Source organism: Sus scrofa, chromosome 16, assembly GCF_054392235.1.
Source record: "Sus scrofa isolate SSC_HxYL_T2T_F1_AM1 chromosome 16, Sscrofa_HxYL_maternal_Yorkshire_Landrace_v2.0, whole genome shotgun sequence".
NCBI lineage: Eukaryota > Metazoa > Chordata > Mammalia > Artiodactyla > Suidae > Sus > Sus scrofa.
In genome coordinates, this window is record NC_139398.1 from 82823682 (window position 1) to 82850953 (window position 27272).

Sequence of the window (27272 nt, forward strand, 5' to 3'; positions counted from 1 at the left end):
CCTGAAGAATGCATGCATTGCAAGTTGTTTGAGTTGAGCTCTTTGAGCCCTCTGAAAATTGCTCTTTTACTCAAGAGAAAAAACTCTGAGAAATGGAATCAGTTATCTCAGTAGTTTGAGAGTTTCCCCTGCAAGGAGCCTGGCAGATTTCATGTTTAAAAATCATATCCTTTCCTCATGTGCATTTCTAACTAAATGGACCCAACCTGACCAAAGACAATTTAAACTAGCCATGGCCATTATAGGGAAATTTCTAAATTCTCAAGCTTAATTTTCTTCAAACTGAGTTAGATTACAATAGCTCAAAAATTTCCAGCACTGAATGGAATACCTATTTCAACTGCTATTTTGAGGCTTTCCAACCTTATCAGGAATCTAAAACTACCTCTCTGCAAATGCAGATTTTCAGAGTAACTGAGACACACAAATGATTCAAGAAAGATAAAATAGATCTGGAAGTCTCAGTCTGGTCTCCCTTGGCATCTCTGTCTCAGGCTTGCCCTCCGTGCTGTCTTGCCCTGCTCCTTTGGCTCCTCAAGCTCATACTCCATCCCTGGTGCCACATTCGCCTTTCCCTTCTATGCCACCTATGCCTCCTCTAGGCCCTCAATTCCTTCATACTCATTCTCTTTTGAATTCCCCCTTTCCTCTGGAACTCTCCCACTCCCTTTTCCTCTGAATGGTCAGAAATTGTCCCTTTCAAATTAAGCTTTCTAAGGATCCAGAGGCTAAACCCTTAATTTCTTACCCTCCCTGGACTAAAGCTGAGCTGTGAGCCGTAGTCAAATTTCTTCTCAAAGGAACCGAAGATCCTCCAGATGGGCTGGGAAATTGAATATAGTCACTCAAACTTACCAACGTGGTTTCTCCGACTTCTACCAGCTAGTTTATATGCCTGTCAGGGAAAGCCAGCCCGGCATGGGATTGGGAAACGGCTGATTGGAAAAATCCTAAACTGTCTCTAGAATTACAGTGGGGAAACCAGCCCACTAACTGATTATATGATCAGGCTTATAATCACCAGGCAACTTCATAGAGCAATCCCTAGGGCTTTTCCAAAGCCTGTGCACTGGAACAAAATTCAGATTTGCACATAAAAATCTGATTAACCTGTTCATGACTATTACAATTTATATTATTTTAAAACAAAAGTCTAGTCTTCCTTCAGATGTTGACTCCACTCGGGTAGCTTTTAACACTTTCTTTATTAGCATACTGAACTAAAATCTTTCCCTTCTAGTAAAAAGGACCAGGATGGAATGGGGAACTGTGTTCATTCCAGATGTAGTCAGTCTGGCAAACCTGCTTTCTCTACTGGAGATGAGTCACCTCAAAGGAAGAGAGCCAACATTCTTAGTCTTCAACTCCGGCAAAAAAGACCCCTAAACAAAAACAAAACCATCTAGTTTCTGCTGTTATTGCACAGAGTTGGGACACTGGTGATGATATGGTTACAAATTTAGGCACTTCAGGTGGCTTCAGCCCTCTAACTAGCCTTTACATCGTCCCCTCAATTCCCAATGACAGGGCTCCAAGGAATTACAGGGGCTCTTCCCATTCCTCCCTACTAATCATCTTGAAAAACATATTTCCATATTTCAAAGAAAATATTCCAGTCCTAATTGGCATGGGAGCCACACTCAACTCCACTAATACAAACCAGTCTCTGCTCAGAATACTCAGTTCACACAGTGATGCTTTCATGAACTCCAAGAGATTTCTGTCTCTGAACCTAGTCCCCCCCCCCTTTTTTTTAGCCCTTTTGAGAGAGATACACACTTTTCTTCTTAGTTGTGCCACCACATCCATTGATTTGTCTAAGACTTCTTGGAGAAACCTCATGCTAGAATTTCTTACGAAAGGGGGGAATCATTCTAGAAACTGACAGTAGTCACCAAAGTAACAAACCAGGTGAATTAAATGACCTCTGACATCTTTTATGTGTTCTACCTCTGATAGCACTAGAGCTGATTCTGGAAGCACTGATCATTTGTTCCTGATAAATCAGCTACTACCCTCCTTATGGGCAAAAGCTCCAATGGAGCAAAACTCACAGTGCACCTCCCATCAAGATTCAGATGGATCTCCCAACGTCCCTTTCCAGAATTAATCAGCACCCTATAGGTTAAAAAAGCCCATTAAGTTATAAAACCCACAGCAGAATATTACAAAGCACAAGGCCTCATATTTTTCCCTGTATTAGTCCCTACAACACTCCCATTTTAGCTGCAAGAAAACCTAAGCACTGAAGGTGGAGATTTGTCCAGGACCTCCACTCAACAAGCATTGTTTTCCCTCCATACCCTGTTTTTTTCTAACCTTCACAGGTTACTAATATCCATTGCCATCAGATACAAATTCCTTATTATTATAATTGACATACATAGTTCATTCTTTAGTATTCCAGTTGATGAAGCTAGCCAATACTTTTTGCCTTCACTTGGGAAGAAAAAAAAATTCGCCTGAACAGTAATGCTTCTGGATTTTATGGAGAGTCTTTATTGCTCACAAATCCTGAAGGCTGATCTGGTTGACATGTTCCCTTGGGCTCTACTTTGTTGCAATATGTGAGTGACTTGCTTCTCTGCTCTCCTTCTCAAGTCTCTTCAGAGAAGACATCATCTACTTCCTAAAGCTGTTAGTCTTAAAGGAATATAAGGTAAACAAAGAAAAACAGCAGTTTGCCCAAATCCAGGTTTTATATTTAGGGCATCTGGTACAAGATCAAGGACCACACCTAGATCCAGAAAAACTTTATGGTATCCTGGGTATCCCAAACCCAAAACTAAGCACCAACCATGAAGTTTTCTCCAGACAGTTGGTTATTGCTGAAATTAGATTCCAAATGTCTCTATCTATCATGGCCAAATCTCTCTCTGTTTTAGAAAATAATAACCACCTCAACACAACTTTATGGGAAAATCAGGACAGCACAGTTTCTAAGGCCTTAAAGGAATGTTGGATGAACCCACCTGCCGTTGGGCATCCCAATTATCATATTCCCTTTTTCCTTTTTGTTTATGAAAAGCAAGGGTCCACCCCAAAACATGGGAGCCCACGTTGACACACAGGGGTATTATAACCAGCATCCAGACCCTGTGGCATGGGGATACCCCTCTTGCCTAAGAGCCAGTATAGCCACTGCTCTTTTGGTTAAGACCACCAAAAATTTTGCTGTGGGATTCCCTTTAACAATTTCTGTACCTCATGCAGTAGAAGCTCTCCTGAATTCTTATCATTCTCAATATTTTTCATTCAACCACTTCACCTCCTATGAAATCCTTTTGTTAACTGCTCCTCTCATAACTCTTGTGTTGTGATAACCATGGCCCTGCTACTCTTTCGCCCGCCGTCACCGAGGAGGTCCCTTATGTCAGTTAACAGCAACACACAACTTCCTGACGCCTCATGATGACTGAAAGGAAATTCCCCTGGATAACACTGACTTTTCATGATTCAGTGATGATTCATATTTAAAAGGTGCTAATGGCAAATAGTACGCTGAGTATGCTGTTGCAAGTGCTTTTGATGTTGTTGAGGCCGCATCTTTAACTATGGCTGCTTCAGCCCAACACGCTGAATTATATACTCTTACACAGACTTGTACTTCAGCCAAGGGTAAAATTGCCAACCTTTTACTGATAGTAGACATGTTCTCAGAGTAGCTCATAATTTTGGAATGCTGTGAAGGCAACGTGGCTACCTTAGTTCCAGCAGAAATAAACCATAAAATCACCACTACGTGCAGCAATTATTGGGTGCAATGATGTTACTGCCACTTTAGCTGTTATTAGATTCTGGGACCGTCTAAACTCGACTCTCTGGAAGCTAAAGGAAGTCTTCTTGCTGATATTTCTACAAGACATCCTGTCCTTAAAGGAAACAAAGGCAGGTCAAACCTCCATCACGGTCCAAAGGGATATTTTCCCAAATGGTAATTTAGAAAAAACTGGTATAAGAAACCCACAAGTGGCCTCAGAAAAGGAAAAATAAAATTGGAGCTTCAACAATTGTTGTTTTTATAAACAGAAATCTCTGGTTTAGATCAAAAGGCAACCCAGTCCTACTGGAAACTCTAAGATTTCCACCCCTCACTACTATACATGCATTAATTTACTGGTGTACTAACAAAATGGTCACATTCATGAGTCAATACTGGTGAGGAAACACACACCAAAAAAGCTGCAGAAAGTGCCCTCCTCACTTGCTCCACTTATCCAAAATACAACCCAGGGAAAAACCTGTTCTTACTGCTCTTGGAAATTTTAAACTGCCTGATGAAAAATTCGAGGTCTGGCAAATGGATTTCATACAACTTCTTCTATCTAATGAATATAAATAAGTTTCAGTCATGGGCTGTATGTTTTCTCACTGGCATGAAGCCTTCCCTTACAGATGGGCTACTGCCTCTTCTGTGGCTAAAGCCTTTTTGGGAAAGTTTATCCCTGCTAGAGAAACTCCTGTCAAACTTCACTGTGACCAAGGAACCCATTTAACAGGTCAGGGACATTGACAAGTGTGTGCTGTTTGGCTGGTTTTAAACTTTCACTGCATTTACCACCCTCAATGTTCTGGTTTAGTTAAATGTGTAAATAGCATTGTTAAGACTTAATAGCAAAATCTGCAGTGACCTTCCAAATATCTTGGCCAAAACACTGCCTTTGGTCCTTCTAAGTTTTAGAACCGCCCCTTTTGCAATTTATAATCTTTCACCCTTTGAGATAGTCACAGGAGGCCCAATGCACTTGCCTCCTATTTCTTTTGGTCCACAACTGAGAAAAGGAGAGATACTCCAATAAGCAAAGGACTAATTTCCTTCTATTAAAAATAACTATTTTGGAAGACAATCTTCTCACGGTGTCCTCTTAGAAGACAGAGACCTGAGCCATCATGCTTTTCAATCTGTACATTTCTTCTAGTGGAAAAGACACCTCCAGAAGAACTCTCTTCATCCTTTCTGGGAAGGCCCCTCTCAGGTATTGCTAACCAACACTTGAGCAGCCACACTCCAAGGAATAGACTCTTGGATTTGCACCTAAAGAAAGCACCCAACCCTGGCTGAAACTGCACATTATCTAGTGACCTGACATTAAAGATTTTCCAGAATAGAAGCAGACAACCTCTGATGAGACAGTTTACCCAAGATGCCCAGTCCAGGCTAATTGGAAATCTTTGATGATGACATAACGCTGCAGATGATCACCAACATCTATGACCTTAATAACATATGAAGAACTTTAGATTAAAAAGCATCTGGGAGTTTTCCCTCCTACCTCTCTTAGTTACTCACATGGGACCTCAGGAGGTTTCCAATCTGTGCACTTTCCCTCCAACATGAGATATCATCACACCAAGGAAAAGCCACTAGGCTTGAGGGACAAAAGGCCTCTAGAACTGAAAAATCTGACTCTTGACCAGTGATGCTTTCAGAGAAAAATCTTGATTCAAATGGAGACTGTAAAACAATAAATGAAAACTTTAAAGTTGACAGATCAGAAGAGGGAACTCTAATGCCCTATAATGACTGCAGAACCCAGTAAGAATAAAGACCTCTCTTCTTTCCTGGAAAGAATTCAGCCAATGAAGAGTGGACCCTCTGTTTGGCCTGGCCCTGACAAGTTCCTTTTCCCCAAGTGTTCTTCTCCTGCTGTGTGGCTCACCATGGTTGTTAGGCCTCACATTTCAACTCTTTGCTGATCCCAGCAATAAACGTAACTTGGTTGCAGCAGTATCTGGCATACCGCTCCCTACCCCTTCTCTTCAACCTCCCTTATCCGTGAGCCTGGCGTGAGATGGTAATAATCCAAGATTTAGATCGGCAGAGGATAGGAAGCCCCTTGTGTGCCTTAAGTTATAAATCGTATGCTTCACTATGGTCGTTTACAGGGCAGCCCTCTGCTGGAGTTTTGGACACGTAAGCAGCTATTAATAAAGTGGCATTTTGTTCTTACTCCATTTTTCCTTATAGATACTACTTGTCAAAGGATCTTATGGAAAAAAGAGGTGTCTTTCAGGTAAGAATTTGGGCATTTTTAGGAATCAGAACCATAACGGCCTCCTAATTCCTGTAAGATTCCATTCTTAAACCAGCAAAGCACATCTTATACCCCTTTTAGAGACTCACCTTTATTGTGACATTTTAAGGGTCTGTCGGGTTCTACACTCAAGAGATTTGCTTAACTTTGTTTTATTTGGAGTTTTCATGTCTGTGTGGTCATTGTACCCTACCATGGTACTATTACTGAGGGCACAGTTTAGGAAATTAGTATAGGCTAGTGGATCAGCAATTTTTTTCTGTCAAGGGCCATATGGCAAAGATTTTAGGCTTTTACATCCATACACTTTCTTTCACAACCAATCAATGCTGTCATGGGAGCATGAAAGGGACCGTTGACAACAGGTAAATAAATTAGCACAGCTGTGAGCCAATTAAACTTTATTTACAAAAAAAAATTACAAAAAAAATCAGGTAATAAGCTGGATTTTGGAGGGACATTTCCTCTTAGGTCCACGAGCTAATCCTATTTTTTAATGTCTTATTTTTCTTTTTGGCCATATCCACGACATGTGGAAGTTCAGGCCGGAGACTGAACCCACGCCACAGTGCAACCTGAGGCGCAGGAATGACAATGCCAGATCCTTAACCCACTGAGCCACCACAGAACTCTAAGGTCACTTCTTTGATGGCAAAAAAATTGGAAGAAAAGGAAAACACTGATTCATCGTTTTTACCTAAACCAATCGGGATTAGTTTATGCTTGAATTTTATTGTTTTGATTTCTCTCTCTCTCTCTCTCTCTCTGTGTCTCTCTCTCTCTTTTTATATGCAATTAGGAGTTCTGGTCAGGACAACTGGCTTTCTGAAAAGTGAAATTCTAAAGCACTGGGCAGAAACCCAAAATAGGAGAAAGGAGTATCATGGCCAAGAAAGGATGAGAACCAGAGGAAGAGACCCTAAACGAGAGGACAAGAGGGACTTTGCCCAGCACGCAGCTGCTACAGTTTCTCCTTTAGGCTTCCTTCTAGAACCTCTGCCAATTACCAAGGTGGTCTGGCTGCTCCTTGGAGTCCAGTTCATCCCTGATCCATGGGGGTGGTCTTTCTCGCCCATGGGAATAGCGAGAGGTTAAAGGAATAGAGAGGAAAGACAGTCTCCAGGGTCCATTTAAGATTAGCATAAGTGACCAGTAATTATAAATAAATCCAGTCCTTCTTTGTTGTTTTTTCAAATTCTAGATTCACTAAATAATCATTTTTTGCACCCTGTACACTTTCCCTCCATTTATCTGTTTTTCTTGCACAGAAAAATTCCATGAGAATCTACATTCCCTTAGGCTCTGTCTCTACTTTGTCTTTACTTTTTCTTGAAATCACTCCAGTCAAGCTTTTTTGTCCACTTCTCTAGGGAAACCACATTTATTAAACTCAGCAATGACTTCAGGTGTCAATTACCAAGAATCCTTTTGCTCTTCTTTTCCACAGCACTGACTGATTTGATTCTCCTCTTTACTGAGATATTGTCTTCACTGGCTCCCTAGACACTATTCTCACCTTCCAGCTACTTCTCCAACATTTCTTCACTACCGCTCTAACCCAAGCCCTCCTCCCTTGCTTTATCAAACAGCTTCTTAGCTCATTTGCTTGATTCCAATTTTGTCCCTCATAGACAATTCTACACAGGAGATTCAGTGGTAGTTGATTGGATGCTTTAAAAAAGTCCCAACCTGTTCAAAATCTACTGACATTCCAACACACTGAGAACAAAACTCAATACTACTGCATGGCTTACAGAGGCCCTACATAGAATGTGATGCTAACAGCTATCTCACTTGCTCCCAGTCATACTGCACCTACAATTACAGTGGCCTTCTTTCATCTCATTCCTATCTCATGGCCTTTGTACTTGTCCTATCTCCCTGTAATGTATTTCTCCCAGGTGTTTTTCTGGCTCGCATCTTTGCTTCATGCAGATCTCTACTGAAATATCACATTTTAGAAGAGCTTCCCCTAACCAATAATCTCTCTTCATTACCCATCCTCCTTATCTTGCTTTGGTTTTATTTGAAATACTTATCACATCTTAATTATGTCATATTTTTGAGTTCGTTGGTCTACCTGCCTCAATAGAAAATAAGGGTAGAGACTCTGCCATTTACTCCTCTATTCACAGCACTAGAATGCTGCCTGGAATATAGGCATTCAGGGAATATTTCTTGAATAGGCTGGCCCTGGGATGTGAAATACTTATAATGCCTGGCCTTAAAGAATTTCTGTAAATCTAACTCAAAGTATGGGGTAGGAAGCAATGGAGAATCCTGAACATAGCTGCAAAGGTATGATGCAGATTGTCAACAATAGATAAGCAAAATTTTACAAAAGCATGGTTGGCTTAGACATTGCCTCTGACTAGGGCAAGATTTTACAGAGCAGATGGCATTAAGCTGAATGTTAGTGAATGCATAATGTTTTCCTTGAAAGAAGGGGAAGAAGGAATCATATGAAAAATGCTAGGGAGGTAAGAAACGATGTTCATTCTTTCGTTTAATGAATCTTTATTGATTTTCTATTATGACTTTGCTAAGCATTGTTCTAAATACTGGGGATTCGGGAATGAATAAAACAGAGAAGAATACAAATTACAGCCTCAAAAATTCATATTCAAGTAGGAAAAGTTAGTAAGGAAATTAGCAAAGAAATAGAGCAAACAATTTCAGATCATGAAATGAGAAGAGTTATAACACACTGGAGGATGGGATAAAGAATTCAAAAGGACTGTGCAAGAGACAGAGACCCTGCTTATAGACTTGGAACAGAAGTTCTCTCAGAGAAGTTCTGGAAACTAAAGGAGGAAAAGGAGCCAGCTCTGCACAGAGATAAAGGAAAATCATAGCAGGCCAAGGAAAAAGCAAGGGCACAGGCAAAGCAGTCATTAGTATGCTTGCTGACCAGTTTTGGTTCTTCACCTCCCAAGCACATGTTGAACTGCATTTCCTTGTTCTTGTGTTAGACAGGGCTCTGTGATTAATTCTGTCCTCTAAATTTTGAGCATAAGCAATGTGTATCACCTAATTGCTGATGTAACATCTGCCAGAGTTATGTTTTCCTTCTGGAATAGAAACTAACAATTGTTGGTAGGAATGTTGGCCACTTCAACATCTTAGGTCCCTGAATAATTGCAACAAACAATTGTCCCTCTGATGATCTGTAATGAACAGATAATAGATAGCATTTAATTTCATTTTTTGTGTGGACATTGGTTTTCATTTCTCTTGAGGGGAGGGATTATCTAGGAACGGAATTGCTCAGTGCTATAGTAACTCAATGTTTAGTATTTTAAGAAATTGTTTTCCAAAGTGAATGTGCCATTTTGCATCTCTAACAGCAGTGTGTGAGGGTTCCAATTTTTCTGCATCCTCTCTGACATTCATTACTATCTTTTAATTATACCCATTCCAATGGGTATGAAGTGGTAGGTTGTGGTTTGGCCTTGCACTTCCTAATGACTAATGAACACCTAATGTAATTGACACTAGGCCAAGAATGTAGACAAGGAGACCACTAAAGAGGTTCTTTCAAAAGTCCAGTCATAAATGATGGACAAAGTGGTTACAGCAAGGAGGATGTGAACTCTAACTCCTACAGCACAAACACTGTGCTGCGGCACTTGATTTATCTGTAGACTAGTTTCCACCTTCACCAGGCCACATCCCTAAAGGTGAACCCAGTCCTGTGCTGAGTCTTCGCTCTAGAAAATGCAGTGTGGCCAAGCTGCAAAATGTGCCTTGTTCCAACTCACACGGCCAAACTATTCTCGGCAATTCTCCACTTATACATTTCTGTAATTTTCCACTTCCTTACAGCCCCTAATTCCTTTTTGTCCCCACTTTTGTACTTCCTAATAGCCCCATTTTTATCCGTTTTCCCTTCGAACATCTCAGTTACTGTTTCCTTAGTCCGAATGGAGTTCAGTTTAAGACTAGAGTCTCTCCCTTACTGCATCAGTCTGAATAAAATCTGTCTTGCCATCTTTATCAATTTTTGGTGCCATTGCTCTTTAGGTAAAGAAAATATATTTCAGAAATAGAATGAAGTATTATGATGAAGGACTTTTAAGTAGACAATGAAAAGTAAGGAATGAATCCAGGCTGATTCCTGGGATTTTGGCCTAATAAGAAATCTCAGTGATTTTGTAGGTAGGTGAAAGTGTCATTTAATGATAAATTATCTCAGGAGGGTGGGACACATGGAAGGAGAGGAAGGAAAAATTTAAAACTCTGTTTTGAAAATGCCAGTTTTATATGCCTATTATGTCTCCAATTATCAACAGTAAAAAGTCAGGTGGATATATAAATCTGGAATGCAGAAAAAATACAGATATAGATTTGGAAGCCATTTTCATCTATTTGGTATTTAAAGTTATGAGATAGATGAAATCACTGTAGGAGAATGTGCAGACAGAGAATTGGTCTCAGACCAGTTAGTAGAGAACTCAAAGGCAGGACTGAGATGGAAAAAATCAGGGGGTTAAAAAGTAGGATACAAAGGGGCAAATAAAATATTATGAGATAGTAGCTTCTAAGACACCAAGTAAGAGTTTTAAGAAGGAAAGAGTGGGGTGCTCAACAGTAAATGGTTAATGAGAATTTCTAAGACATACCCATTAGTTTTGGCAATATGATGATCGTGAAAAGGAAAGGTTTTAGAGAAGCAATGATGGTGAAAGCCAGATTGAAGGAGATTAACAGTGGGAGACAAGGACCCAGATCCAGCACTGAGTGTAGACCAATCCTTCAGGATTTACCATGAGAGAAAATAGAGAAAATATGGTGGTAGAAAAAGCAGAATTCAGATCATGAGAAGGTAAATTTGTGAGAAACTGGAGTATATTTTTAGGTGCAATGGGAATGATTTGGATAAAAAGAAGAAAGTGTGATGCAGAAGGTGGAGGAACTGCAGAAACAAATGCGTGAGAAAGTTACAGGATCTGAAATAGAGAGCACAGGAGGAGACTAGCCCTTGATAGAAGGAGTGAAAGCATGGAAAATGGGAAATAGTTATGAAGATATGTTCTTGACTTGATAATATATGAATGAGATCCCTCTGCTTCTATTTTTCAAGCAAAGATTATCAGGTAAGAGTGAGGGCACGGACGTGGTAGGACACCCAGGGGAGTCCAGTATAGAAAGTTGTGCCACAGAGGAAAAAACAAACTTAACAGGATGAGAATTCTAGGTAGTGTGAGTGCCTATGTGCAGTTTTTAGTCTTGAATTTAAACTGCAGCAGATTAGTCACCACTCTGTGTGTGTCTTCTCCATTTGGGTGCACAATGTTTATCCATTTAGATACAGATATAGACAAGGTAAGTAATAAGATTCAATCTGCTGCCTTGGATTTGGCTAGGCAAACACATCATAGGGTTAGAAAGGCAATGTTATTTGGACTTTGTATAAGGGGATGATTTTCATGCTCGAAAAGAGAGACTGAACTGAGTTAAGAGGCAAGAAGGAATGGTCTGCGGTGCAAAATGGAGAAGTTAAAGCATTGGAGATCTAATTGGGGCCAAAATATTGCTGAGAAGACAAAATAATTAAGTCAGAAGCACAGAGGCTGGTGATCAGAGAGGAAGATGCTTTAAGATTTAGGAGGTAATACAGCTACTAATGATAGCCAAGTCTAGGATGAGGTGGGGTGGAAAACAAAAACATTAGTGGAGGTGAAAGTGACCAGTGGATCATCTTTGTGGACATTAAAATCACCAAATCACCAAATCCTCTGATAAGCACACACCTTTTGCATATCCTTCACATTATATTTAAATGGGAGAGTCTCTTAGCCTACAGCAGTTCATTATTAAAGACCAAAGCCTTCAACTGAAGGTATCATCAAAATATGAAACATGTTGTCCCAAGCATTATCAAAGGCTATGTTAATGATACTCCGTGGAGTTACTGTACAACATGTGTAGCTCTATACCGCAGCCCTGCAGACACACTGACCCTGATCAATGGTCTAATGCAGTTGTTCTTAACTGGTGATTCATCTGGGCGTGATTTTGGTCCCTTTATCCCCAGGGAATAACTAGCAGTGTCCAGAGACACTCTGGGTTGTTAAAGTTAATTTTAGAGGTATTGGTGATATTGTTGGGTAGAGGCCAAAGATGCTGCTAAAAACCCAATAATGGACAGAACTTCCCTCTATGATAAAGAATTATGGGGCTAAAGACAGCAATAACACCAAAGTTGAGAAACTCTGGCCCAGTCCTAGAAGTTATTTGGGGGAATTTCTTGTTTTTGTCTACTAGGCAGATAACTACGTTGCTCAGATATAAAACACCATAGCAATTTCTGTATCACAGCATGGGGTTCACACAGACTCCTCTATCAAGTGGCCCGTACCCTCATCTCTCCTCCCCTTCCCACCCATGTTTCTTTTGCAACTTGTTCTTATTCCTGGCTGGAGACTGAGAAAGCATCTATAATCACTAAGCCATTCAATTAATTACCTGATGCATAAAATTAAGGTAATTAAAAAGGAAGAATTAGGTCAATCCTTCTCAATTGGCCACACTCTAGTTATCCCATGAGTGGTTTGTCTAATTGTGGAGGCTCCCTGCTCTCTGACAAATACCCCAGAGGTATTTCTTGTCTTTTCTCAGTCAGTGTGCCAAAAGGCTTGCAAAGGGCGTTCTATGTTAAGCAGCCAATATCAGGGGAGCAAGTTCTGAGTAATGTGCTACTTGTCCTGAGACCTTTACTTATGTCTTGTGCCTCGATAGGTCTTTATTTCAGAAACCACTTCCAATTCCCACCTCTGCCGCTAACTTGCCATGCCACCATGGAGAAGTCACTTTCCCTCTCCAGATTCAATTCACTGCCAGCAGCTTGAGGAGGAGAGATAAACTAGGTTCTGTCCAATGTGCCAACAGGTTTAGCAGTGAAACTGACAGACCTGACTGGTCCTATGAGACATTCTCCAGTGAGGGAAATACAGTTACTAAACACATAATCATGAAATGTGAGGAGTCCATGTAGGAGAAGGTCATAAAATTGCCAGGGTCTTACCATTCAAAGTGTGGTTCTTGGATCAGCTTTATTAGCCTTACTTGTTAAAAAGGCAAGATCCTGGATTCCCACTCCAGACTTATTGAATCGATCTACATTGTATCAAGATCCTGCAAGTGACTCTTATGCACATTAAAGTTTGAGAAACACTGTTCTAGGGATCAGGAGGATCTTCATGCACTTTTAGTAAGTAGGAGGTGGGAATAAAGCTAGAAAGACTGTCTCCAAATGGGAGCCCAAACTGGCCCTAGCCTAAGATAGAATAAAGCATTTAGGTAGTGGAAACACGGTATCAAAGGTGGTATTTACGAAGATTCAACTGTCCATGTGTAAAAGAGATTGTAGAAAGAAACTAGAAAAAGGGAGACAGTTACTAGATTACTTCAACAGTGCAAGTAATGATATCATGAAGATAAAGAGAAAGCAATGAATAAAACCTAATGCTGTTTTGTATTTCAAAGGTATGCTTACACAAACTACTATTTTATTATTTTAGAGCTTGTGTTCAGCCACTCAGACACTTAAGATCAGGAGAGATTTTAAATCTTTTCCCAAAGTGCTTGGGGGGAAATTTTTAAATGGAAGCATTATGTAAAATAATATATACAGTTCACATGTACAAGTAAAATCGGCCACTTATAGACATGAGTATTTTATTATCCATGGGTTGCTGGGTTGTTTCCCATGGCCCTAATAAATAAATATTGGGTACTCTAAATAAATTAATTAAAAACGCATAGGTAAGTCACTTCCCTTTTCTGTACAAGCACCATGCTGACTGCACCAGTGGAGCTCCTCACTTCCCTTCTCTGGAACTCGCTCTTCCGATCAGCCAGTTGTGACCGTCAGATTAATCTCTCAAGGGCTGTTCAACTCTGATGTCGGGGAACTCAACCTTTCTATAGTATCCATTCATTCAGCAAAATATTTATGAGAATCTATTAAATAGGTTCCGTTGTATATATACCACATCTTCCGAATCCAATCATCTGTCGATGGACATTTGGGTTGTTTCCATGTCCTGGCTATTGTGAATAGTGCTGCAATGAACATGCGGGTGCACGTGTCTCTTTTAAGTAGAGTTTTGTCTGGATAATACTACTCAGCCATAAAAAAGAATGACATAATGCCATTTGCAGCAACATGGATGGAACTAGAGAATCTCATCCTGAGTGAAATGAGCCAGAAAGACAAAGACAAATACCATAGGATATCACTTATAACTGGAATCTAATATCCAGCACAAATGAACATCTCCTCAGAAAAGAAAATCATGGACTTGGAGAAGAGACTTGTGGCTGCCTGATGGGAGGGGGAGGGAGTGGGAGGGATCGGGAGCTTGGGCTTATCAGACACAACCTAGAATAGATTTACAAGGAGATCCTGCTGAATAGCATTGAGAACTATGTCTAGATACTCATGTTGCAACAGAACAAAGGGTGGGGGAAAAATGTAATTGTAATGTATACATGTAAGGATAACCTGACCCCCTTGCTGTACAGTGGGAAAATAATAAGAAAAATTAAAGAATTAAAAAAAATAAAATAAATAAATAAATAAATAAATAGGTTCCGGCACCAATGCCAATGCGTGTGGTGAGGAGGGAGTCCCACCCCACAGCAACAAGAAATTCTCACAACACCAATTGGGTGTCCTATGATTCAACACAATTCTGACCATCTTTACCCAGAGACAGCATCAGATTCCACAGGTTAAGGGTAGAGTCCTACCAGGCAGCCCCCACCACCATCGCACTTCAGACATTGGTCAAAAGCCCTGGTTGTTACTTGTATATTTCTGCACAACTAGCTATAAATATGAGGTTCCTAAGACCACCAACTTGAGTGTGATTGACTCACTAGAGCAGCTCACAGAACTCAGAAAAACAATCCACTTACTTGTTTGTAATCCACTGGTTTGTTTTAAAGAAGGTAACTCAGGAACAACCAGACAGAAGAGATGCTTACAGCAAGGCATGGGGAAAGGGCGAGGAGCTTCCACACATTTCCCAGGCAGTCATTAGCTATCATCCTATCACCTTCACGTGTTCACCGACCCCAAGGTGTGACAGGAAGGGGGACCCCTTCAGAAACCTAGAATGAGATCTTGTCTAACACTGAGAAATGAACTATCTGAGGAGACATGCGTGCTGACAAAGCAGAAAATTTTATTGGGAAGGGGCACCTGGGCAGAGAGCAGTAGGGTGAAGGAACCCAGGAGAGCTGCTATGCCATGTGGGTTGAAGTCTCTGGTTTTATGGGGGGGTTAGTTTTCAGGGTGTTTCTGGCCAATCATCTTGTTTGGCCCACAAGTGGTCTGGCTCAGGATCCTTCTTGGTGCCAAGTGCGCCTCTCAGCCAAGATGGATTCCAGCGCCAAGATTCTGGGAGGTTGGTGGTCTCCTCACTCCTAGTGACCCCTCCCCAATTCTCTAGCTTAGTTTTCAGGGCAGCATCATGCTCCCTATCAGGGCCTCCTGTTGTGAGACAACTCATGCAAGCAGCTATTATTGTGCCTTCCAAAGTGGGCAATTTCAGTCAATGGTGCCCTAACAAAAGTTCTCCAAGCCCTCTCCTTTACAGTTTGTATGGAGGTTTCATTACAGGTACATGGATGATTTAATCACAAGCCATTAAAACCTCCAGCTCCACCCCCCCCCAGTTCTCTCCTCTCCCCAGGTGTGGGGGAAGAGGGAGAGCCTGAAATTTTCAACCCTTCAATCACAAGGTTGTTTCTCCTGGCAACCAGTCCCTCATCCTTAGGCTAGGCTTTCAAAAAGTCACCTCATTAACCTAACCAAACATACCTTTATTGCTATTATTACAGGAAATTCCAAGGGTTTTAGGAGCTGTGAGAAAAAAATTTTTGGACAAAGACCAAATATATGTGAGAAGTATATTTTGGTTATCTGAATGACCAAATATATATTTCTTATAAATCACAATGTCATACTTATGATTATCCCAATTAGCTATCCATGCATGTGGACAGGATGATGAGTTAAATATGCAGCTGTTGCCCTCATAGATCTCTGAGGGAAACCTTATGATCCCTTTGGGGAGACAAACCTTAAGTTGCCACAATGTCTCCTGGAATATTTCAAAGCTCAAGTTGGAAAAGTACTTTGCAACAAAGTGTTACAAATTGAGTGGTTTAAAATGATAAAAATTATTTTCTAACAGATCTCAAAGCCAGAGTCCAAATCAAGGTGTCAGCAAAGGTGACATCTGAAGCCCCCAGGGACAATCCTTCCTTGCTTCTTCCAGGTTCTGTTGGCTCCAGGCATTCCTTGGTTTGTGTCCATGCAACTCCAACCTCTGTCTTCATTTGCACATGGATCTCTCCTCTCTTCTCCCTGCTCCTCCTCTTCTGCCTCTTATAAAGACATTTGTCATTGGATTTAGGGTCCTCCTGGATAACCCAGGATGATTTCATCTTGAAATTCTTCACTTAAGTACATCTACCAAGACCCTTTGTCCAAATATGACCACATACACAAGTATTAGGTGTTTAGTTTTGGACATATCTTTTTTGAGGGGAGCTACCATTCAACCCACTAGAGAAGGCACACTCATAAAATGATTAGGTATTATTAATCTGGATATATAAATAAAACTATAAGTCTACCAAGAGAACCAACAATTGGTACTATCTCCCAGGTTGCCCCAACTTGAGTAAAAAGACCTAAACCAAGAAGAAAACTGAGGTGTTAGAGAGGCGTCACTTTGCCACTTCCATTAAAAAAAAAAATCCAGGGTCCTTAGGGATGACGGCAATAATCCTTCGGTAGTGCTTGAATAAGCTCACAGAGCTTCAGAAAAGCAACACTTAATTGAGGGGCCAATAATGTGAACACTTTTGTGGAAAGCCTCCAAATATCACTCATTAGTAGAGCTCTATTTCAGTGGACAGGGTAATAAACCATAGTCCCATTATGCTTAGGAAAATGAGTAAAGTCAAGGGAATGAATTCTAAGGCCAATAAGTTTGATAAGCTTCAGACCCACTTTAGTGTTTTTAATCCACAACCATTTAAAGCATTCAACAAATGTGACCCCTCACAGTCTCATTGCTTATTGAATGGGTGTCAATGGACAATAGAAATATAGAATAAAATAGTAACTATGCTGTTTAATAATTTTATTATCCTTAATATTAAGTTGTAAAATTTCATATCAAAATTTTAATAAAAATTTTGATTAAAAAATACATTTTAACATTAATCACTCTTTATTATTTTAGAGTAAAAGTTGGATAAAAATAATTCATCTACCATGAATTACTGAAATCTTTCAAGCCAGGGAATCCCTACATTATGCTCCACTGAGCTTTTATATTAATTTATAAAATTATCTGAAAGTGGTGATATATGTCAGAACTGACCAAAATATAATTATAGCCACAAAATAAACACATTTCTAACCCAGGCCTCAGTCCTAATAAAATTATTAACTTAGCCTAGTGCAAGACACTTCCTCCCCTGTAAGCTTCAGTGTTTTGTTTTTTGAGAAAGGAATTTTCTCTGTGGTCATGCAATGTAGGTCCAGGGAAAAAGGAATATTAAAGTCGAATAATCTTGGGAAGTTGTGCAAAGTATATATTCTTCCTAGATATTCAAAATTCACACTAATATACTAGTGTTTCTAAGAAGCCACATAATCTTTTAAAAAGTATTTATGGAAGCTACTTTGTAGATGTCAAAAAACTAATTCTAAAGTTTACATGGAAAGTCATCAGGTGTAGAATAGCCAGCACAATCCTAAAGAAGAACAGTTTCAATATATACCACCTTATTTCAAGATATTATAACTACAGTGACCAAGACAGTGTGCTATTTATGAAAGAACAGAAACATAGGTCAGTGGAAGAGCACAATGCCTAGAAATAAACCCTGACAAATATAATCAAAGAGCTCTTGACAAAGACACAAAAGCAGTTCAATGTAGAAAGGGTAGTCTTTTCAACAAATGCGGCTGAAATAACTGGAAATGTATACATAAAAAATGAACCTACCCACAGACCTTATACCTTACACAAGAATTAACTCAATGTTGGTCATCGAAGTATAAAACTAAAACTTTAAAACTTCTAGAAGAAAATATAGGTGACTTCGAGTTTGGTGATAAGATTTTAAATGCAACATCAAGAATATGATTATAAAAGAGAACAATTGTTAAGTTTAATTTTATTAAAATTAAAGACTTCTGCTCCATAAAAGTCATTGCTAAGACAATGAAGAGACAAGCTTAGGATAATATATTTGTAAAACACATATCTAATAAAGGACTTCTATTTAAAATTCATACAAAAAATTTTAAGTTCATCAATAAGAAAAAAACAACCTCATTAAAAATGTACAGAAGAAGTGAAATAGCATTCCACCAAAGAATATATATGATGGCATGAAAAATTGTTCAATATCACTTATTATTAAGAGAATACAAATGGAACACTGTGGTATATGGAATGACTGGCCCATGGGAACCTGCTCTCTAGCACAGGGAACTCTACCCCATATTCTGTGATCATCTATATGGGAAAAGAATCAAAAAAGAATGGATACGTGTATAACTGAATCACTTTTTTGTATAGCAGATATCCAAAAATTGCAAATCAACTATATTTCAATAAAACTTTAAAAGAAAAAAAAAAGGCAATGCAAATGAAAATGAGGTACTACCATATACGTATCTTCCTAGCAAATCATCAAACCTGGGGATTTCTTGGAGATCTCAATATATACTACATTCTGGAAAGGCAAAATCAGGGTTTCCAGGAGTTGAAGAAGGAGGTTAAAGCAGAGTGGATTTTTTTTAGGTTACTGAAACTATTCTGTATGATTCTGTAATGATAAATATGAGACATTTTGCATTTGTCAAAACCTAAAAAAAAAAAAAACCTTTATAGCACAATGAGTAAACCTAATATACACAATTAAAAAAGATTCTAAAATCAGGGAATCTCAGGATGAAATGCAGAATGTGACCAAGGAAGGAATCCGTGTAGCACAAACATATGAAGCCCCTCACTCACGGGAATGGAATAAACCTAACTTTGGAAATTAATGGAACCTATAAGATTAAAGGCAAAAGGAACTACACATATGCACTGTACGCTAGCTGATAATTTTTTCCCTCATGGAGTTAACAAGTCAACTCTGAAGCCATTACACAGGTATATCAGAGTGGGACAATTAAGGAATTGAGTAACAGATGGTGGAAGGCATGTTTTTAATGCTAAGTCTGAACTTACACATAAGCAAGGGGAGGAAGCTAAAGTGGTTCTTGTAGAAACAGATTAGAGTTAGAGACACAAAGATGAAATCTTACTTACCTTAATATTGAAATAGATGGTTAAATGCAGAAACATTTATAAATATGTATATACACGTTACTATATTTCCATGCTCTGTCAGCAGAGACTTCCTAAGCCATGACACTCTAGTTGCAAAAAGCATATCTAACACCCAGATCTTTGTTCTAATATACACACACATGTGTGTGCACACACATACACAGAGAACCAACTAAGCCTTTTTGTAAAAATGGCTGATTCTAGGACTGGAGCAGGAAATGTGTAAGATGAGCCTTAAACATCTGATAATAAGGTAGTACTAATTTATATATAAATACCCACAATGATGAATGTATGTCAAAATAACCCAGGAGACAACTTAAAAAGCTCACAATGACCAAAGATGGAATAATTTGAGGAACAAAATAAAATTATATTGAATCATAATAACTATAATATCTGGATTTATGACATGACCCTTCCAAATGGCCACATGCAAGCTACCGTTCCCTGGGAATAAAAGAAGGAAGGTCAGTCCTGCCTTTCAGTGGTTTTGGTCAGTTCACAGTGTCCTTGGAAGTTCTTCTACAATTCTCACTTTGCTATTTCAATTTCAGGTTTGTCCCTCCAGGATATACACTTAGAGCATGACTGGATCCTCTCGCCAAAATGTCTCTTGTTTGAGAGACACGTTTCTGTTGCAGTCCTTACCTGACAGGTGAGCAGCAACTGAGTGACCTTCCATTTGGATCCAGCTTCATGTTGCCTTGTACTTGGTGCTATGCGGGTTCAAGCCATGGTCCTTCTCTTTACAAAATGGGGAGCTTGTAAGTGTCATTTTACCCAAGGCAGCATCTTCACCTTTGAAAAAGAGATTATGCAATTACCATGCTGTTCCCATGAAAACACTGTCTCAGTCAAAAAGGAAGATAAATGGCAATAAACACCATAAATTGCAAATCTTTACCTGCCTATGAAAGCAAAGGATGACTCCCTTATGCGCTCTTCCAAGCATTTGCTAACAATATCATCCTCAAAAGGAGGACAATCAACTCTCCTTATGAAAACTCACCCATCTTTCAAAACTTATCTCAAAAAATCCCTCTTCCATGAAGCTTTCCCCAATTCCCCAGCCCATGCTCCCATAGTTCTCACTACCGTTTTATACTGCTTTATACATCCTTTCCTTTGTACTTAATTTTTTGTCCTGTAGTGGTCATTTCATTCAAGATGGATCTGAACAGTATCCTTACCTCTTCTCTCACTTACCGCATACATCCAAGCCATAAATAACCCTGTTCTTCGGTCTTTGCATTTCATGTCCCTCTTCTCATCATCCCTACTACTGTCTACGTCACTGTCACCTATCACTTGGCTAACTCCAACAGCAATCGTAACCCATCTCTCCAGCTCTGGTCTGACTCAGCTCCACTCAATGCCCCACTATGCTACTAGAAAGATTTTTTTAAATTCAAATATCATCATGTCACTGTTAATATCTTGTAGTAGCTTTCCATTGCCCTTGGAGTGAACATCAAAATCCTTAGTATAGCATGGCTCTTCAATGTTTTTTTTGACACTTTACCCTCATGTCTCCCCTCTCTGATCTATTCATATACAATTTTCCAAAGTTTTCTAAATGCTTCAGTTTTCTCATGGCTCAGCCTCCATACTGCCTCAATCCTCCCACCCACAGACTTGCCACAGCTTCCCCATTCCCTTCGTTTGAGTGACCTCTAACCATTCTTTTAAGATTTTTTTCCAGGTGCCATCTTCTCCTGAAAATTTTCTTTGGCTGTCCTCAGAGTAAAACTACATTGCCTCTTCTATGTTTTGTAGCCTCTGGACATAGTGTTATATATGTATGGAAGGAAACCAGACTACGTCACCCCAAAACTTGCCTCCTTAACGTAAAATTGGCTTAGTATGAAGGCCATCAAGAAGCAGTAAACACAGAAAAAACTCCTCCTTTTCTGTCTGAAAGACAGAATATAAATACTTCTTCTTCCAGATACAGACTCTTATCAGCCCTGAGGAATATGCACCTCAGCCTTGTTAAACTAACCCTCTTCACTACCGAGTCCTAGCTGGACTATCCCTAGCGCAAACCCCTTCGGTCTCGTCAATTCTTCACAAACATACTCTTTATCTAAAAGACAAAATCTTCCTTATCTAGTCATTTTTTAGGATCTTCATTCTCTTGTGAAGACTCCCAGATACATGTAAAATTCAGTAAAAGGTGAATTTGTTTCTCCTGTTAATCTGTATTTATTAGTTTAATTTTCAGACATGGTCAAGGACCCCAATAGGGTCAAGAAAAACTTCTTTCCTTTCTAATAATTCAAAAGTGAATATCTCTTATGCTTGCTATTATTTGTCTCTCCATTAGACTGAGTCCCTATTCAGATAAACAGACAAATGAATGATGTCTATATGATATTCCAGGAAGTTCCATCACCAGGGTGGTTTTTTATTGGGAAAGACTGCTACAAAACTAGGATTTTCCTTTTGAAGTAACTGGGCCCATGGCATAGTTTCTGAGGGATTGACCTAGTTTATTGTATACCATAAGCTAGTCTTCCCCTAGTTGTTGGTGACCTAGAACAGATGATAATTTAATTCAGGGGAATGATGTATTAGTTACAGTCACTAATTAGGTGTTTTCAAATTGAACTGCTGTCTCTGCCAAATAGAAAACCATCCAGTTTCACAGAATTGAATTCTTGGCCAGTTGGCCCAGGGCCACCTCAATTTTCTGAAGAAGCCAAGCGACCTCCTCTCATGCATGGGCTGAGTAAATGGAAAACTACCCTCCGTGATGTGGAGCAAGGAGAAGGCCTGTGAGGAAGATCCCTTCAGTACCCCATCCAGGAAAATAGTTTCCCTTCAGAGAATTTTTGATGCCAAATTTGCTAGCTCATTTCTTTCATTACAGCAAATGACATTCCTGCAATTGAACTAAAGCAGGGGTTGTGTGTAGTCATTTGGTATGATGTCAAATCCACTTGTTCATGACAAAAATGAAGTTGTTCTTAAGAGGGAAGTTGTTTTCAATAATGAAGTTATTGTTTGGACATAAAATGCCATCATCCACATCTCTGGTTACCAATAAGCTCTCAGTAGCTCAGCTGGGGCTTATCTATAAGAATGTATGAGGAAGCCATTATGGTGGGCACAATTCTATTATAATACTCAGAGTCTGTAAGGACTATACATTCGCCCTGGGCAAAGTAACCTTATGCTGATCAAATAGCTCTCTGAAAACCCTAGGGCATTAGCTCCTGCCATGGTAAAGGTGATTTTTTTTTTTCGCCATAGCCGTGGCATAAGGAAGTTCCGTGGCCAAAGATGGAATCTGACTCACAGCTGCAATCTATGCTATGGATCCTTAACCCACTGCACCAGGCCAGGGATCAAACCCGCACCTCTGCAGAAACCCAAGCTGCCTCAGGGACAATGCCAGATCTTCTACCAAACTGTGCCACACTGGGAACTCCACAAAGGTGCTTCTTTTACCGGCAGCTGTGAAAGCTCTGAGGTGGCTCCTTGAAGATCATCTTGCCTGTCTACAATGGTGCCACTCTTCCCTAGCAACATGCACTACCAACTAGTAACTTTCAGTTTTTGTGCTGACAGCAAGATGTCAGCTCTCAGTTGGCTAAACCACCTTCCCCAAGAACCAACTGGTAGAAAGGCTTATCTCAACCGAAGGTGGACTTTATTCCTTTCATCTCCTCTTGCCTGGAATAGTATGGTAATTAATCTACTGTTGGTTTGGAGTTAATTATTTCTTTATTGGCTTAGACATTTTTCTCTGTGTTCTTGGCTTGAAACATTATAATTTTCACAGTGAAGTTGTATTATGTAAAATACTGGCAAAGACAATCTTAGACTCTGAGCATCATCTGACCCTAGACAAAACAAGGGGTCAGCACAATTTTTCTTCAAGAACTTGATAATAAATAGTTTGTCTTGTGAGCCAAGCAGTACAATTGAGGTTATTATGCAAATACAAATATAACCACTTAAAATGTAATCAGTTAGAAATTCATAAGATACATCCACAGCTCGCAGACTATGTGGCTGGACCTGGCCCTCGGGCTAGAGTTTGCCAACCCATGTGCTAGAGCATCACCTGTCCTCCCCACAATAGTTCTTTGGGTATTTGAAGATTGGACTTATTCCGTCACACTCCCAAATGCTACCCTATACTCAATCCCCAGCCATAGCTTTGACTTTCTTATCCTTCCCTTTTCAAGATCTCCAGACCCTTCCCTCCTAGTATGAGTTGTAATGAGTAATCTATTTAAAGACATGACACTCTGATTAAATGCAATACTCTAGCTCTCATTGGTGCACCATAAATTTGGGCCAACATCACGTATTCAGAATCCATACTTCTATTTAGAAAGCTCCTTTGTTCTCCTTCCTACCTCTACTTCACATAAGCAAGCTCCTACTCAGCATTTAAATCTCAAATTAAAACTCATAGCAGCCTCCTCTGGCCACCGTATCCTCCAATGCTGAACTCCCTCTCCACCATTCATGGCTATTTCAGTGGCCTTTGTTTCTTTGCTTTTCTTCATAGAATGTATCACATGTTGTGATATTTTCTAATCTGTCTGTTTACTGGGGGGGGGGGGGGGTTGGTTTGTTTCCTCACCCAGCAGAATAAAATGGAAGCATCACAAAAACTAGGGTAAATTCTAGTTCTTCCCTAAATGGAGTAGATGACATCAGATTAAATCTCCCCTACAAAAGCTTCTAGGATAAATTCTAGTTCTTTCCTCAGTGGAGTAGATGGTATCAGATTTAATCTCCTCTCTAAAAGCTTAATATATACAATTACTAATACAAGGATATGAGCCTTAAGAGAAGGGATTCACATCAGGTAAAACCCTCCCATTTATACCAGTTTCCTCTTGAGGGCATTTTCCAAATTGTGATGCAGAGAAAAAGAGTCAGGGAGACAGCAACAGTTTGCTGGGTTGAGGGAAAAGAGCAGAGTTTACTGCTGCTATGATGACTGGGATTTGAGGTGCAGAGAAAGGGGAGGAGCAGAAAAGGAGCCCTAAAAGTCTATGTAAAAATCCCTCTTGGGTCCTGGGACTGGCTGTTAGCGATAATGATGAGGAAAAACCATACCCTTTGTAAAACTGATTGAAATTTACCCACTTCTGGGTGTTTATTTCAAAGAACTGGAGGTAGGATCTCAAACAGACATGCACACGCCCATTACCACTGCAGCATGACACACAATAGCCAAGAGGCGGAAGTAACGCAGATGTCCATCAATGGATGGGGGAGTTAGCAGATGCAAACTATTGCTTTTGGAGTAGAAAGCAATGAGGTCTGCTGTATAGCCCAGGGAACTAGATCTAGTCACTTGTGATGGAACATGATGGAAGATACCTGTGTGAAAAAGAACATATATGTGTGTGTGTGTGTATATATATATATATGACTGGGTCACTTTGCTGTACAGAAGACATTGACAGAACATTGTAAATTAACTATAATAGAAAAAATAAAACTCTTACCAAAAAAAGAAAGAAAAGACAGTCTATACACACAATGAAATGTTACTCAGCCTTAAAAAAGAAGGAAATTCTGATACCCTGGCTACATGGATTAAACTTGAAGACATTATGCCAAGTGAAATAAGCTAGTACAAAAAGATAAATACGGTATGATTCCACTTCTATTTAATGTATTCAAACTCAGGAATCCAAAGCAGGATTGGGGTTACCAGGGCCTGGGGGAGGGGAGGAAGGAGGTAGAGGGAGGGAGAGTTGTTTTATGGGGGCAGAGTATAGGTTTTCGAGATGAAAACATTCTACAAATATAATAAATATAGTTAACACTGCTGAACTGTGTGCTTAAAAACGGTTTCAATACTAAGTGCTATGTCCCACGGCATTTACCACAATTAAAAACAAGTAGATAAAAAAACTCATTGGATTTTTTAAATGCTTATAGACACCTCACTTCATAACCCTTTTAACAGTCATGTAGAAGGTGAGGAAGATTCAGCAAAGGTTTAACTAGTGGTGGAAGACATGTTTACAATTAGTAGAAGAGCTAGAACCTGTAAGGAGATGATGAAACTAACAGTAACTTTTTTAAAAATATGTCGTACAGGAGCTCCCGTCATGGCACAGTGGTTAACGAATCTGACTAGGAACCATGAGGTTGCGGGTTCGATCCCTGACCTTCCTCAGTGGGTTAACAATCTGGCGTTCCCGTGAGCTGTGGTGAAGGTCGCAGATGCGGCTCAGATCCCACGTTGCTATGGTTCTGGTGTAGGCCGGCAGCTACAGCTCCGATTGGACCCCTAGCCTGGGAACCTCCATATGCCATAGGAGTGGCCCAAGAAATGCCAAAAAAAAAAGGCAAAAAAATATGTCATACATATTTATAACAGTAATAATTATTTTAACTAACATTTATTGACCACCTCCCCACGCAGATACCATGCTAAGCCCTTTCCATCAACTATCTCATTTGATCAACAAATCTACTTTAAGAAGTACTATCACATGCTGAACAACTGTGCTACACCCTTGGCCCCAGAGCCTCTGCCTCTGTTGCTTTTTTCATAGTAAAGTACAACTTCCTTATTTGTGCTTCCTTGGAACTGAGGTTGTCAGGAACTGGAGGCATTGACACCATTTCTTCAGTTTCTCTGTCCGGATGTGAAAAGTCAGTCTGCTTCCGAGCAACTCTGACCCCGGCTCCCTCAATTTTTCCTACTCATTATCTTCCCCATGATCAAGTACAGATTACCCAAATTATAGGTAGGTTTTAGACGTCCGAGAAATGGAAGGGGCACCTGAAAACATTGGCTCTCTTGGCATAAAGTGTCTCTGAGGACCATGCTTACCGAGGACAAAGGGAAATGGAAGCGGCCATTCATCTGAATGTGCCTATGGATTTGGGAGCCAGGCCACCCAGGATAGTCACTTAAGTGCAATCTTTTGGCCATTTCATGGAAGGACAAATATTCATCCCAAGAGGAATCATCATTTTGGTTAAAAGGGATCCCCGTGACAGTAATTACCGATAGGGTGGTTTTACTCTCAGCTCTATTGTGAAATCTCTAAATGACCCCACCCACCCCAGCCCCCACACCTTAATATCCTGAGAATCTGAGAACTATTCAAACTTACATCCCCAATACCCTTGCAGAAACATGAAATATGAACCCTATATCAATATAAAATGCAACTAGGGACTCATACAGCCCAGATCCTCCTCAAGCTCAGGGTTTTCCAATCATGAATAATCTATACTAAAGGCAATTTTCCAAAACATACTCCTTTCTGGAGTTACCTCCTAAAATGTCTCAACGAAGCTAATTTTAGAACTGTGTCCAGAAGCTAAGGTTAATCCTGGGTGACGTGGATTGTTAGTTTACTTTCCACATTTATTCCCTCATATTTGTTTATTCAGTGCATATTTTTAAGCACCAACAATGTGCCAGGCCTTGTTCTAAATACAGGATACATGGCAGACAACAAGCCAAAATCCCTGTGCTTGGTTTTATGAATGGGTCTCTTCTTTCAAGCCTGTAGTGGACTATACTTCCCTGCCTATGTGAAGGAAGGGCTTGATTTTTCCAATGAAATATCAGCTATACTGATGCGTGCTGCTCTGGGGCGGAAGTTTTAAAAGCCAAGGTCTGTTTGCCATGCTCTCTTTTCCCTCTCAGAAACTAGCCTAGTTCCTGGAGTTAAGAGAAACTCATAGGAGAGGCCCCAGGAAGCCCAACATAGCTATTTAACATCAGTAAGAAACGAACCTTTGTCATTGTATGTCACTGAAAAATACCTTATTAAAATCTAACTTTTTTGATTGACACAGCCCATTTGTTTTGGACATAGATTCAAAATTCAATCTCTGTCATATAAAGTAAGTC

The 27272-nt window shown here is 39.9% G+C and overlaps 1 long non-coding RNA gene across 4 annotated transcripts in view; it reads right to left on the reverse strand.

The window, feature by feature from the left end:
* Positions 1 to 27272, reverse strand: part of LOC110257249 (uncharacterized) — an 830883-nt gene that overhangs the window by 275253 nt on the left and 528358 nt on the right. For all 4 annotated transcript variants that reach the window (XR_014831014.1, XR_014831013.1, XR_014831009.1 and 1 more), the window contains one exon: positions 20066 to 20215. This is a non-coding gene — a long non-coding RNA (uncharacterized LOC110257249). Of the gene's footprint in view, positions 1 to 20065; positions 20216 to 27272 lie in introns of those variants that run through there.